The sequence below is a fragment of the Salvelinus alpinus genome, chromosome 9, assembly GCF_045679555.1.
Source record: "Salvelinus alpinus chromosome 9, SLU_Salpinus.1, whole genome shotgun sequence".
Classification (NCBI taxonomy): Eukaryota; Metazoa; Chordata; class Actinopteri; order Salmoniformes; family Salmonidae; genus Salvelinus; species Salvelinus alpinus.
This window is the reverse complement of record NC_092094.1, coordinates 65,572,873-65,582,831: the sequence shown is the minus strand read 5'-3', so window position 1 is coordinate 65,582,831 and position 9,959 is coordinate 65,572,873.

Below are 9,959 nucleotides of genomic sequence, written 5' to 3'. Positions count from 1 at the left end.
TTGATGACCAATCCACCCCTTTTACCAAAGAGCACCTTCTGTCTACCAACATTTACTATTGTGTACCTTATTAGCGCTTCCCTTCTTCCTCTTTCTGGTAGTGTACATAGCTTGAGAAATAGCGTAATCTAATTTGGAAGGTAATTCTATGCTTTACAGATGTATATTGACTTGTTCCAGATTGAGTTCAGGCCGGTGAAGCCGTGACACAATCTAACCAACTGTGACATGTTTTGCTATAGCCTTGGGTTGGCTTGGGTTTGTTGCTGCTAGTTAGTACAGTGTTGTAGTCAGACATGAGTTAGCTTGTACCACCATAGCTGCATCCAATATTTATTTGTTCCCTAGAGGCTAATGTGACTGTTTCATCTACAGTAAATTACACCCCAGCTAGCAAAGAAGGACTCAGCCCAATCTCAGCCCGGAACTGATTTAATCGACCCGAATCCGGGTGCCAAGCTCGATTCAATGTCATATTGAATGACTGCCCAGAATCGGCCTATCTCGTCTGCCAGAAGTAAGCCGACACTGCCGGTGTCTTGCCAGAATCCCCCCAGAAGTAGCCCGATGCAAAGTCATATTAATATTCATATTAATATTACCTAATATTACCCCCCTGATAGTTTTCAATTCAGTTGCATTATACTATATAAAACTACAAACAGCTGTAAATAACAACTTTAAACAATTAATAAGTAGACATTTACTAATTGCTCAGAATCATACTTTATTTTTTTATATTTTTTGAATAAACAGGAAAGATATTAATACAATTCATACAACAAAAGACAAGGTAGAGAGTAGGGCCTGTGCCACACATACACAACAGCAGTGTCCCCTTATACACATACACACACAATAAAACAAATATCAACTACGGTCTCAGATCAAAGCAATTCATACAACAAAATACAAGGTAGAGAGTAGGGAGCAGAGGCCTGTGCCACACATACACAACAGCAGTGTCCCCTTATACACAAACACACATCTTCCGGCGCCGAAAAGAGATGGCTGCCTCGCTTCGTGTTCCTTGGAAAATATGCAGTATTTTGTTTTTTTACGTGTTATTTCTTACATCGGTACCCCGGGTAATCTTAGGTTTCATTACATACAGTCGGGAGGAACTACTGAATATACGATTAACGTCAACTCATCATCGTTCCTACCAGGAATATGACTTTCCCGAAACGGATCCAGTGTTTTGCCTTCCACACAATACAATGGATCTGATCCCAGCCGGCGACCCTGTGCGACGCCGAAAAAGGGGAAAACGTGGCGGTCTCGTGGTCAGGCTTCGGAGACGGGCACATCGCGCTCCACTCCCTAGCATACTACTCGCCAATGTCCAGTCTCTTGACAATAAGGTTGATGAAATCCGAGCACGGGTAGCATTCCAGAGAGACATCAGGGATTGCAACGTGCTCTGCTTCACGGAAACATGGCTAACTCAAGGGACGCTAACGGAGTCGGTGCAGCCAGCTGGTTTCTTCATGCATCGCGCCGACAGAAACAAACATCTTTCCGGTAAGAAGAGGGGCGGGGGGGTATGCCTTATGATTAACGAGAAGTGGTGTGATCATCATAACAACACACAAGAACTCAAGTCGTTCTGTTCACCTGATCTAGAACTCCTCACAATCAAATGTCGACCGCATTATCTACCAAGGGAATTCTCGTCAATCATAATCACAGCCGTATACATTCCCCCCCAAGCAGACACATCGATGGCCCTGAACGAACTTTATCTGACTCTTTGTAAACTGGAAACCACACACCCTGAGGCTGCATTCATCGTAGCTGGGGATTTTAACAAGGCTAATCTAAAAACAAAACTCCCTAAATTCTATCAGCATATCGATTGTGCTACCAGGGCTGGAAAAACACTAGACCATTGTTATACTAATTTCCGCGACGCTTATAAGGCCCTCCCCCGCCCCCCTTTCGGAAAAGCTGACCACGACTCCATTTTGTTGATTCCAGCCTACAAACAAAAACTCAAACAACAAGCTCCCGCGCTCAGGTCTGTTCAACGCTGGTCCGACCAATCTGAATCCACGCTTCAAGACTGCTTCGATCACGCAGATTGGAATATGTTCCGCATCGCGTCCAACAACAATATTGACGAATATGCTGATTCGGTGAGCGAGTTCATTAGGAAGTGCATTGACGATGTCGTACCCACAGCAACGATAAAAACATTCCCAAACCAGAAACCGTGGATTGACGGCAGCATTCGCGTGAAACTGAAAGCGCGAACCACTGCTTTTAACCAGGGCAAGGTGACCGGAAGCATGACCGAATACAAACAGTGTAGCTATTCTCTCCGCAAGGCAATCAAACAGGCCAAGTCTCAGTACAGAGACAAAATCGAGTCGAAATTCAACAGCTCAGACACAAGAGGTATGTGGCAGGGTCTACAGTCAATCACGGATTACAAAAAGAAAACCAGCCCCGTCGAGGACCAGGATGTCTTGCTCCCAGACAGGCTAAACAACTTTTTTGCCCGCTTTGAGGACAATACAGTGCCACTGACACGGCCCCCTACCAAAACCTGCGGGCTCTCCTTCACTGCAGCCGAGGTGAGTAAAACATTTAAACGTGTTAACCCTCGCAAGGCTGCAGGCCCAGACGGCATTCCCAGCCGCGTCCTCAGAGCATGCGCAGACCAGCTGGCTGGTGTGTTTACGGACATATTCAATCAATCCTTATCCCAGTCTGCTGTTCCCACATGCTTCAAGAGGGCCACCATTGTTCCTGTTCCCAAGAAAGCTAAGGTAACTGAGCTAAACGACTACCGCCCCGTAGCACTCACTTCCGTCATCATGAAGTGCTTTGAGAGACTAGTCAAGGACCATATCACCTCCACCCTACCGGACACCCTAGACCCACTCCAATTTGCTTACCGACCCAATAGGTCCACAGACGACGCAATCGCAACCACACTGCACACTGCCCTAACCCATCTGGACAAGAGGAATACCCATGTGAGAATGCTGTTCATCGATTACAGCTCAGCATTTAACACCATAGTACCCTCCAAACTCGTCATCAAGCTCGAGACCCTGGGTCTCGACCCCGCCCTGTGCAACTGGGTCCTGGACTTCCTGACGGGCCGCCCCCAGGTGGTGAGGGTAGGTAACAACATCTCCACCCCGCTGATCCTCAACACTGGGGCCCCACAAGGGTGCGTTCTGAGCCCTCTCCTGTACTCCCTGTTCACCCACGACTGCGTGGCCATGCACGCCTCCAACTCAATCATCAAGTTTGCGGATGACACTACAGTGGTAGGCTTGATCACCAACAACGACGAGACGGCCTACAGGGAGGAGGTGAGGGCCCTCGGAGTGTGGTGTCAGGAAAATAACCTCATACTCAACGTCAACAAAACAAAGGAGATGATTGTGGACTTCAGGAAACAGCAGAGGGAGCACCCCCCTATCCACATCGACGGGTCAGTAGTGGAGAAGGTGGAAAGTTTTAAGTTCCTCGGTGTACACATCACGGACAAACTGAACTGGTCCACCCACACAGACAACCTCAGGAGGCTGAAGAAATTCGGCTTGTCACCAAAAGCACTCACAAACTTCTACAGATGCACAATCGAGAGCATCCTGTCGGGCTGTATCACCGCCTGGTACGGCAACTGCTCCGCCCACAACCGTAAGGCTCTCCAGAGGGTAGTGAGGTCTGCAGAACGCATCACCAGGGGCAAACTACCTGCCCTCCAGGACACCTACACCACCCGATGTCACAGGAAGGCCATAAAGATCATCAAGGACAACAACCACCCAAGCCACTGCCTGTTCACCCCGCTATCATCCAGAAGGCGAGGTCAGTACAGGTGCATCAAAGCAGGGACCGAGAGACTGAAAAACAGCTTCTATCTCAAGGCCATCAGACTGTTAAACAGCCACCACTAACATTTAGCGGCCGCTGCCAACATACTGACTCAACTCCAGCCACTTTAAAAATGGGAATTGATGGAAATTATGTAAAAATGTACCACTAGCCACTTTAAGCAATGCCACTTAATACAATGTTTACATACCCTACATTACCCATCTCATATGTATATATACTGTACTCTATATCATCTACTGCATCTTGCCATCTTTATGCAATACATGTACCACTAGCCACTTTAAACTATGCCACTTTATGTTTACATACCCTACAGTACTCATCTCATATGTATATACCGTACTCTATACCATCTACTGCATCTGCCATGCCGTTCTGTACCACCACTCATCCATATATCTTTATGTACATATTCTTTATCCCTTTACACTTGTGTGTGTGTGTAAGGTAGTAGTGTGGAATTGTTAGGTTAGATTACTGTTGGTTATTACTGCATTGTCGGAACTAGAAGCACAAGCATTTCGCTACACTCGCATTAACATCTGCTAACCATGTGTATGTGACTAATAAATTTGATTTGATTTGATTTGATTTTGACAATAAAACAAATATCAACTAAGGTCCCATATCAAAGCAATTCATATAACAAATCACAGGGTAGGGAGCAGGGAGCAGAGGCCTGTGCCACACATACACAACAGTAGTGTCCCCTTATACACATACACACACAATAAAACAAATATCAACTACGGTCTCAAATCAAAACAATTCATATAACAAATCACAGGGTAGGGAGTAGGGAGCACAGGCCCATCCACAACAGCACACATATTCACTCAGAGAGGAGTCGTAGTACTAGGTCTGGGAGATGAGGGTTGGTCACAGCTCTGAGATCGACGGGACTAAAAGAGAGCGAAGATGTGAATCATTTGGACTTTAGCTAGAAGCAACTGTTTAACTACACACACTGCTGGTTGTAACATTTTAACAACTCACTCAGTGAGTAGTCGCAGGTCTGGGCAATGAGACTGGCGAGGAATGATATTCTGACTGCAATGACACTCTCATACTGTAAGTAGAACTTGTAGTAGCCCTCGTCTGCAGCGGTGGTGAGCACGTGTCTCGGGAGGCACGTGCCCCACCCCAGCCTCCGTGAGAGGAGTCAGACCAGTCTGAGCGAGAACCACCTCATCTGCCTATGTTGCCCTTCCGCATCTCCAAGGTGGCCGAGCTACACAGCTGTGTTTGTCAGACCATGAGACATCCCGAAAATCGTTCTTCTCACGAAGACACAAGTGTCACGGGACTTGTCTTACGGTAACACTGACAAAATAATAGAACTATGGAGGTAGTTTTGTTCCAACAAAAATAAGGGATACAAAAATATATATTGCCTGAGCTTTCTTATATCTCCAAGATGTAGGACAGAAACTTCAAAACCTTATTCCTTATTTTTTGCCTGTCTTTTATGCCGTTTATGAATGTATTATTCAGCACATTTCAAATGGCTATATTTGCAAAGGCCAAATTCAATATTTTATCAAATAATCTGTAAAAATATAAAATAAATACATAAAGGGCTGCTAAAATTCAAAATCAAATAGCTAAATGATCCATGGTATGACCATCTTAAAACAATTCAGTATGTTGGCTTAGTAGAATCCCTTACCCCTCCAACGGCTTAGACCTTTAAAGACATCATTGGCCTCATGGTGAAATCCCTGAGTGGTTTCCTTCCTCTCCGGCAACTGAGTTAGGAAGGACGCCTGTATCTTTGTGGTGACTGGATGCATTGATACACCATCCAAAGCGTAATTAAGAACTTCACTGTGCTCAAATGGATATTCACTGTCTGCTTTAATATTTTTTTTTACCCATGTAGGCATTGGAAAACCTCCCTAGTCTTTGTGATTGAATCTGTGTTTGAAATTCACTGTTCGACTTAGGGACCTTACAGATAATTGTATGTGTGGGGTACAGTGATGAAGTAGTCATTACAAAATCATGTTAAACAGAATTATTTCACACAGAGTGAGTCCATGCAAGTTATTAAGCACATTTTTACTCCTGGAGTTATTTAGTCTTGCCATAACAAAGGGATTGAATACTTATCTTATTGTGTGTAGGCCAGTGACACAAAACCTCAATTTCATCCATTTTAAGTTCAGGCTGTAACACAACAAAATGTAGAACAAGTCAAGGGGGGTGAATACTTTCTGAAGGCACTGTATACTGTGCAATAATTCTATTGAGTACACACATCCAGATTTTTTTTACGGATGTTTGAGATTCTCCGAATATTCCTTGGTATGACTGTGGACACTCAGGTCGAGGTTATCAGGACAGTAGCTTATTACGCCTAGTCTTAAATTGTTGGACAACAAAAGTAGACTGTATTGATGAAAGTTAAAAAACTATTGATGATAAAAGCGTGCTGTTTTCTGTCGATTTATACATCTTGTGTCATAACTGGAGGTCCAAGGCAGGTGTCACGAATACCACCGAAGGTGGCTCCCCTTCCTGTTCGGGTGGCGCTCGGTGGTCGTCGTCGCCAGTCTACTAGCTGCCACCGATCCCTTTTTCCTTTTCGTTTGTTTTTGTCTAATTGTTTTCACCTGTTCCTTGTTGGGGTTTTAGGATGGGTGTTATTTAAGTTCATTTAGCCCGCTGGTGTTTGTGCGGGCTTGTGGTTATTTTTGACGTTTGTGGTGTTTACTGACTTTTGGGTTTTCACTGTCTGGTATTTTGGTATCAGTGGTTTTGTGTTTGTTGCGCCTGTGTTTTGGGCTTCACCCATGTTTGTACCTGTTACTGTGCTTGAGGACATTAAAGCATTTTTTCCCGTCTACCTTCCGCTCTCTGCGTCTGACTCCACACCCATCACTCTCCCGACGTTACAGCAGGTTGGATTCATTTGAATACAAGGAGGGACCAGCGAATCTGGGCAGATAAGAGACACATTTTATTATCATAGACACAACAAATCTCGATCAGATAGTGATCGGATGACAACAACCACATGGAGTAGTGAGAGGGGGAGTAGTAGTCCAGTGGTTCTTAAACTTTTTTAAACCGTGGCATACCTTGATGGAATAAAAAATTCTGCTGCACACCTGAAATTTCCCTATTCATTTATTTAGTGGTAATAACCTCCATCTCATCTGATCCATACCGCAAATCATCTATTTTGACAAACGTTTTTTTATAGATTAAATAGGCTTTATTTGAACTTTTTTCATAGTTCCTTAGTCATAATGATTCATTTGTGTACCCCTTTAAGAGCATCCTGCGAATCCCTACTAGAAACATATATTATTTAGCTTCAGTAAATAGGTATTTTGTTTTGAATGGTTTGGGCAAGAGACGAGTGGTTTTCTGCAATGTAAAGGTACAACCAACAAAACAAAGGCATGCTTCAGACTTATAAATGACTTTGCTTGTAATGTTTGCCCCTCAATAATGGTATTATATTATGATATTATAAAATGGGTGGTTCGAGCCCCGAATGCTGATTGGCTTACAGCCGTGGTACATCAGACCATATACCACGGGTATGACAAAAAATGTATTTTTACTGTTCTAATTGCGTTGGTGACCAGTTTATAATAGCAATAATGCACCTCGGGGGTTTGTGGTTTATGGTCAATGTACCATGGCTAAGGGCTGTATCCAGCCACTCCACGATACGTTGTGCTTAAGTACAGCCTTTAGCCGTGGTATATTGGCCATATACCACACCCCCTCGGGCCTTATTGCTTAAGTATAACAACCACCGGACTTGTACCAACGATACAGATGTAACCATTCAACGTATTATCTGAGAGGCCCTGGTGCTCCCAAGTAAAAATGTAATGTGCATTCCACAGGTCATGTTTATAAGTGAGTGTTCCAAAAAATAATCAAGATTAGGAAAAGTTTCGCTGCACACCAGTTGAAAACCACTGGTGTAGTCTCTATACGTGGGCCTGGTGTAGACTAATATGTTAGGTGATGCATGCAATTTGCTACATTTTTCATAATGTAGGCAGGCTTTTACTTAATTACAATAAGCCCCCAGAAAAAAACAAGTACACCTGGGAGGGACCACAGAGGTAAGACATATTCTCTCATCTCATCTCTGCATCAATCGTGAGCAAAGGGCACCAACAAACACATTTTCTTTTAAATTGCTCTTAATACCATGACTAATTTTTAAAAAAAGTACAGTAGTATGGTTTACATTTTTAACTGGCTGGCTGACTCTAATATATTCTCTTACAGGACTCGTCATCACCCAAGAAGGTAAGGTAATGCATTCCCATAAACCGTATGAGCACAGTATCATAACCACAGATTGACGTTAATTGGGATGAGTCTTGTCCTTGATGCAGAACTGAGCGTTTTCCGCTAGATGGGCCAACTGCAAAGTCAAAATTGTCTATAATTCATGAATACAATTTTTTGGGGGATTTTTTTTTGTAGTTAGTCTAGCCAGCTTTCTAAACTTGTAGTAATCATGGCCGAATACCGACCGGGAGGCCCTGACATCCAGGAGGCTCCCATTGATTTTGTTAGTCATTCTTACTCAGATATCATAATAACATGGCATAAATCAATACAAAATGTAATAGAATTGTAGAAAACGTGCTTTAAAACTTGCAACATTTCTCTACACTCAATGTAAAAATGGGTAGAATTGCATGAAATGTACAACAAAAAATGTCTCCACCATCAAGAGGGCGACAACTAAAATGTTTTGCCGCAAGGTGGGGGCCCCCCATCCAAATCTCGCTTAGGGCCGCCAAAATGCTATAGGCGGCCGTGAGTGGTGACACCCACACATGCACACTCAAGCATAAAGAGAAACTGCTAAGTGAACACACATGTGAAGATGGCAGGTGTCAAATCATGGGTAAACTGGAGAATGTGTGTGTGTATGCCAGACATGAGCGCTCACTCTTCCCCCCACGTCATCAAAGTGGATAATTGGGTAATATTTAGTCACCCACTCAAAAGACAGCCAAAAGTTAGTTGCATTTCCAGTGTGTTTTCACTATGCTTTCAACCATCTAAAAGCACCAAATTCCAATGGTAAAACAAGATTTTTGGTTTAGTTTTCACCCAAATTGTCACACCCTGATCTGTTTTACCTGTCTTTGTGATTGTCTCCACCCACCTCCAGGTGTCACCTGTTTTCCTCATTAGTCCCTGGGTAATTATTCCTGTGTTCCCTGCTTGTCTGTTGCCAGTTCGTCAACCAGCGTGTTATTCCGTGCTCATGTTTTTTCCTTTTCTCTGTTTTTGCCTGCCTTGACTCTGAACCCGACTGCCTGACCATACTGCCTGCCCTGACCTCGAGCCTGCCTGCCACTCTGTACCTCCTGGACTCTGACCTTGTTATGATCTTTTGCCTGTCCACAACCTTTCTCCTGCCTGCATCTTGGATTATAATAAATATCAGAGACTCAAACTGTCTGCATCTTGGTCTCGCCCTGTGCCCTTATACAAATATCTATCACTGTGCATTCAACCATTGAAAAGCACAGCAAAGTTTGTGAATACAATGTCAAATTATGTTTATTTATACAACAAATTACTGTGCTTCATCTAATAGCAGAACCAAATTACCTGGATTGCAATTGAGACAATGATGCACCCATTGTTATTGTCATACCTGTTTTATTTTTGTTATTATTTTTCTCTTTTGTGTATCTACCATTGGTATTATCAACAATACAGTTTTTATAAAGTATTTTTCTATTTTGTTAATCAATGCAATGCTGTCACTGTTGCCTTGGTTTCTCCAGCCACTGCGTGGACCAGCTTCTCCCGGTCTGGTCCTGGGCGGGTACTCATCTTTATTCTTGCCCTGATGCTGGCGCACTCGACTCAACTTACCAACGCATTATCAAGCCCTTGATTGGAGTTGGGTGCTGGGGCGGGGGTGGGCGCCGCTGTGGGTCCCTGGGTCCAGGATTGGGGGATGCTATCGTATGCTAAATAGAGAGCTGCTAATAGAGAACAGCATTGCATCCGAAAATGTGTAGACTGATCTGGATTAAGTTGCTTGCATACATATTTTTTTATACCGTTTATACATTTTAAACTATTAAACTTCA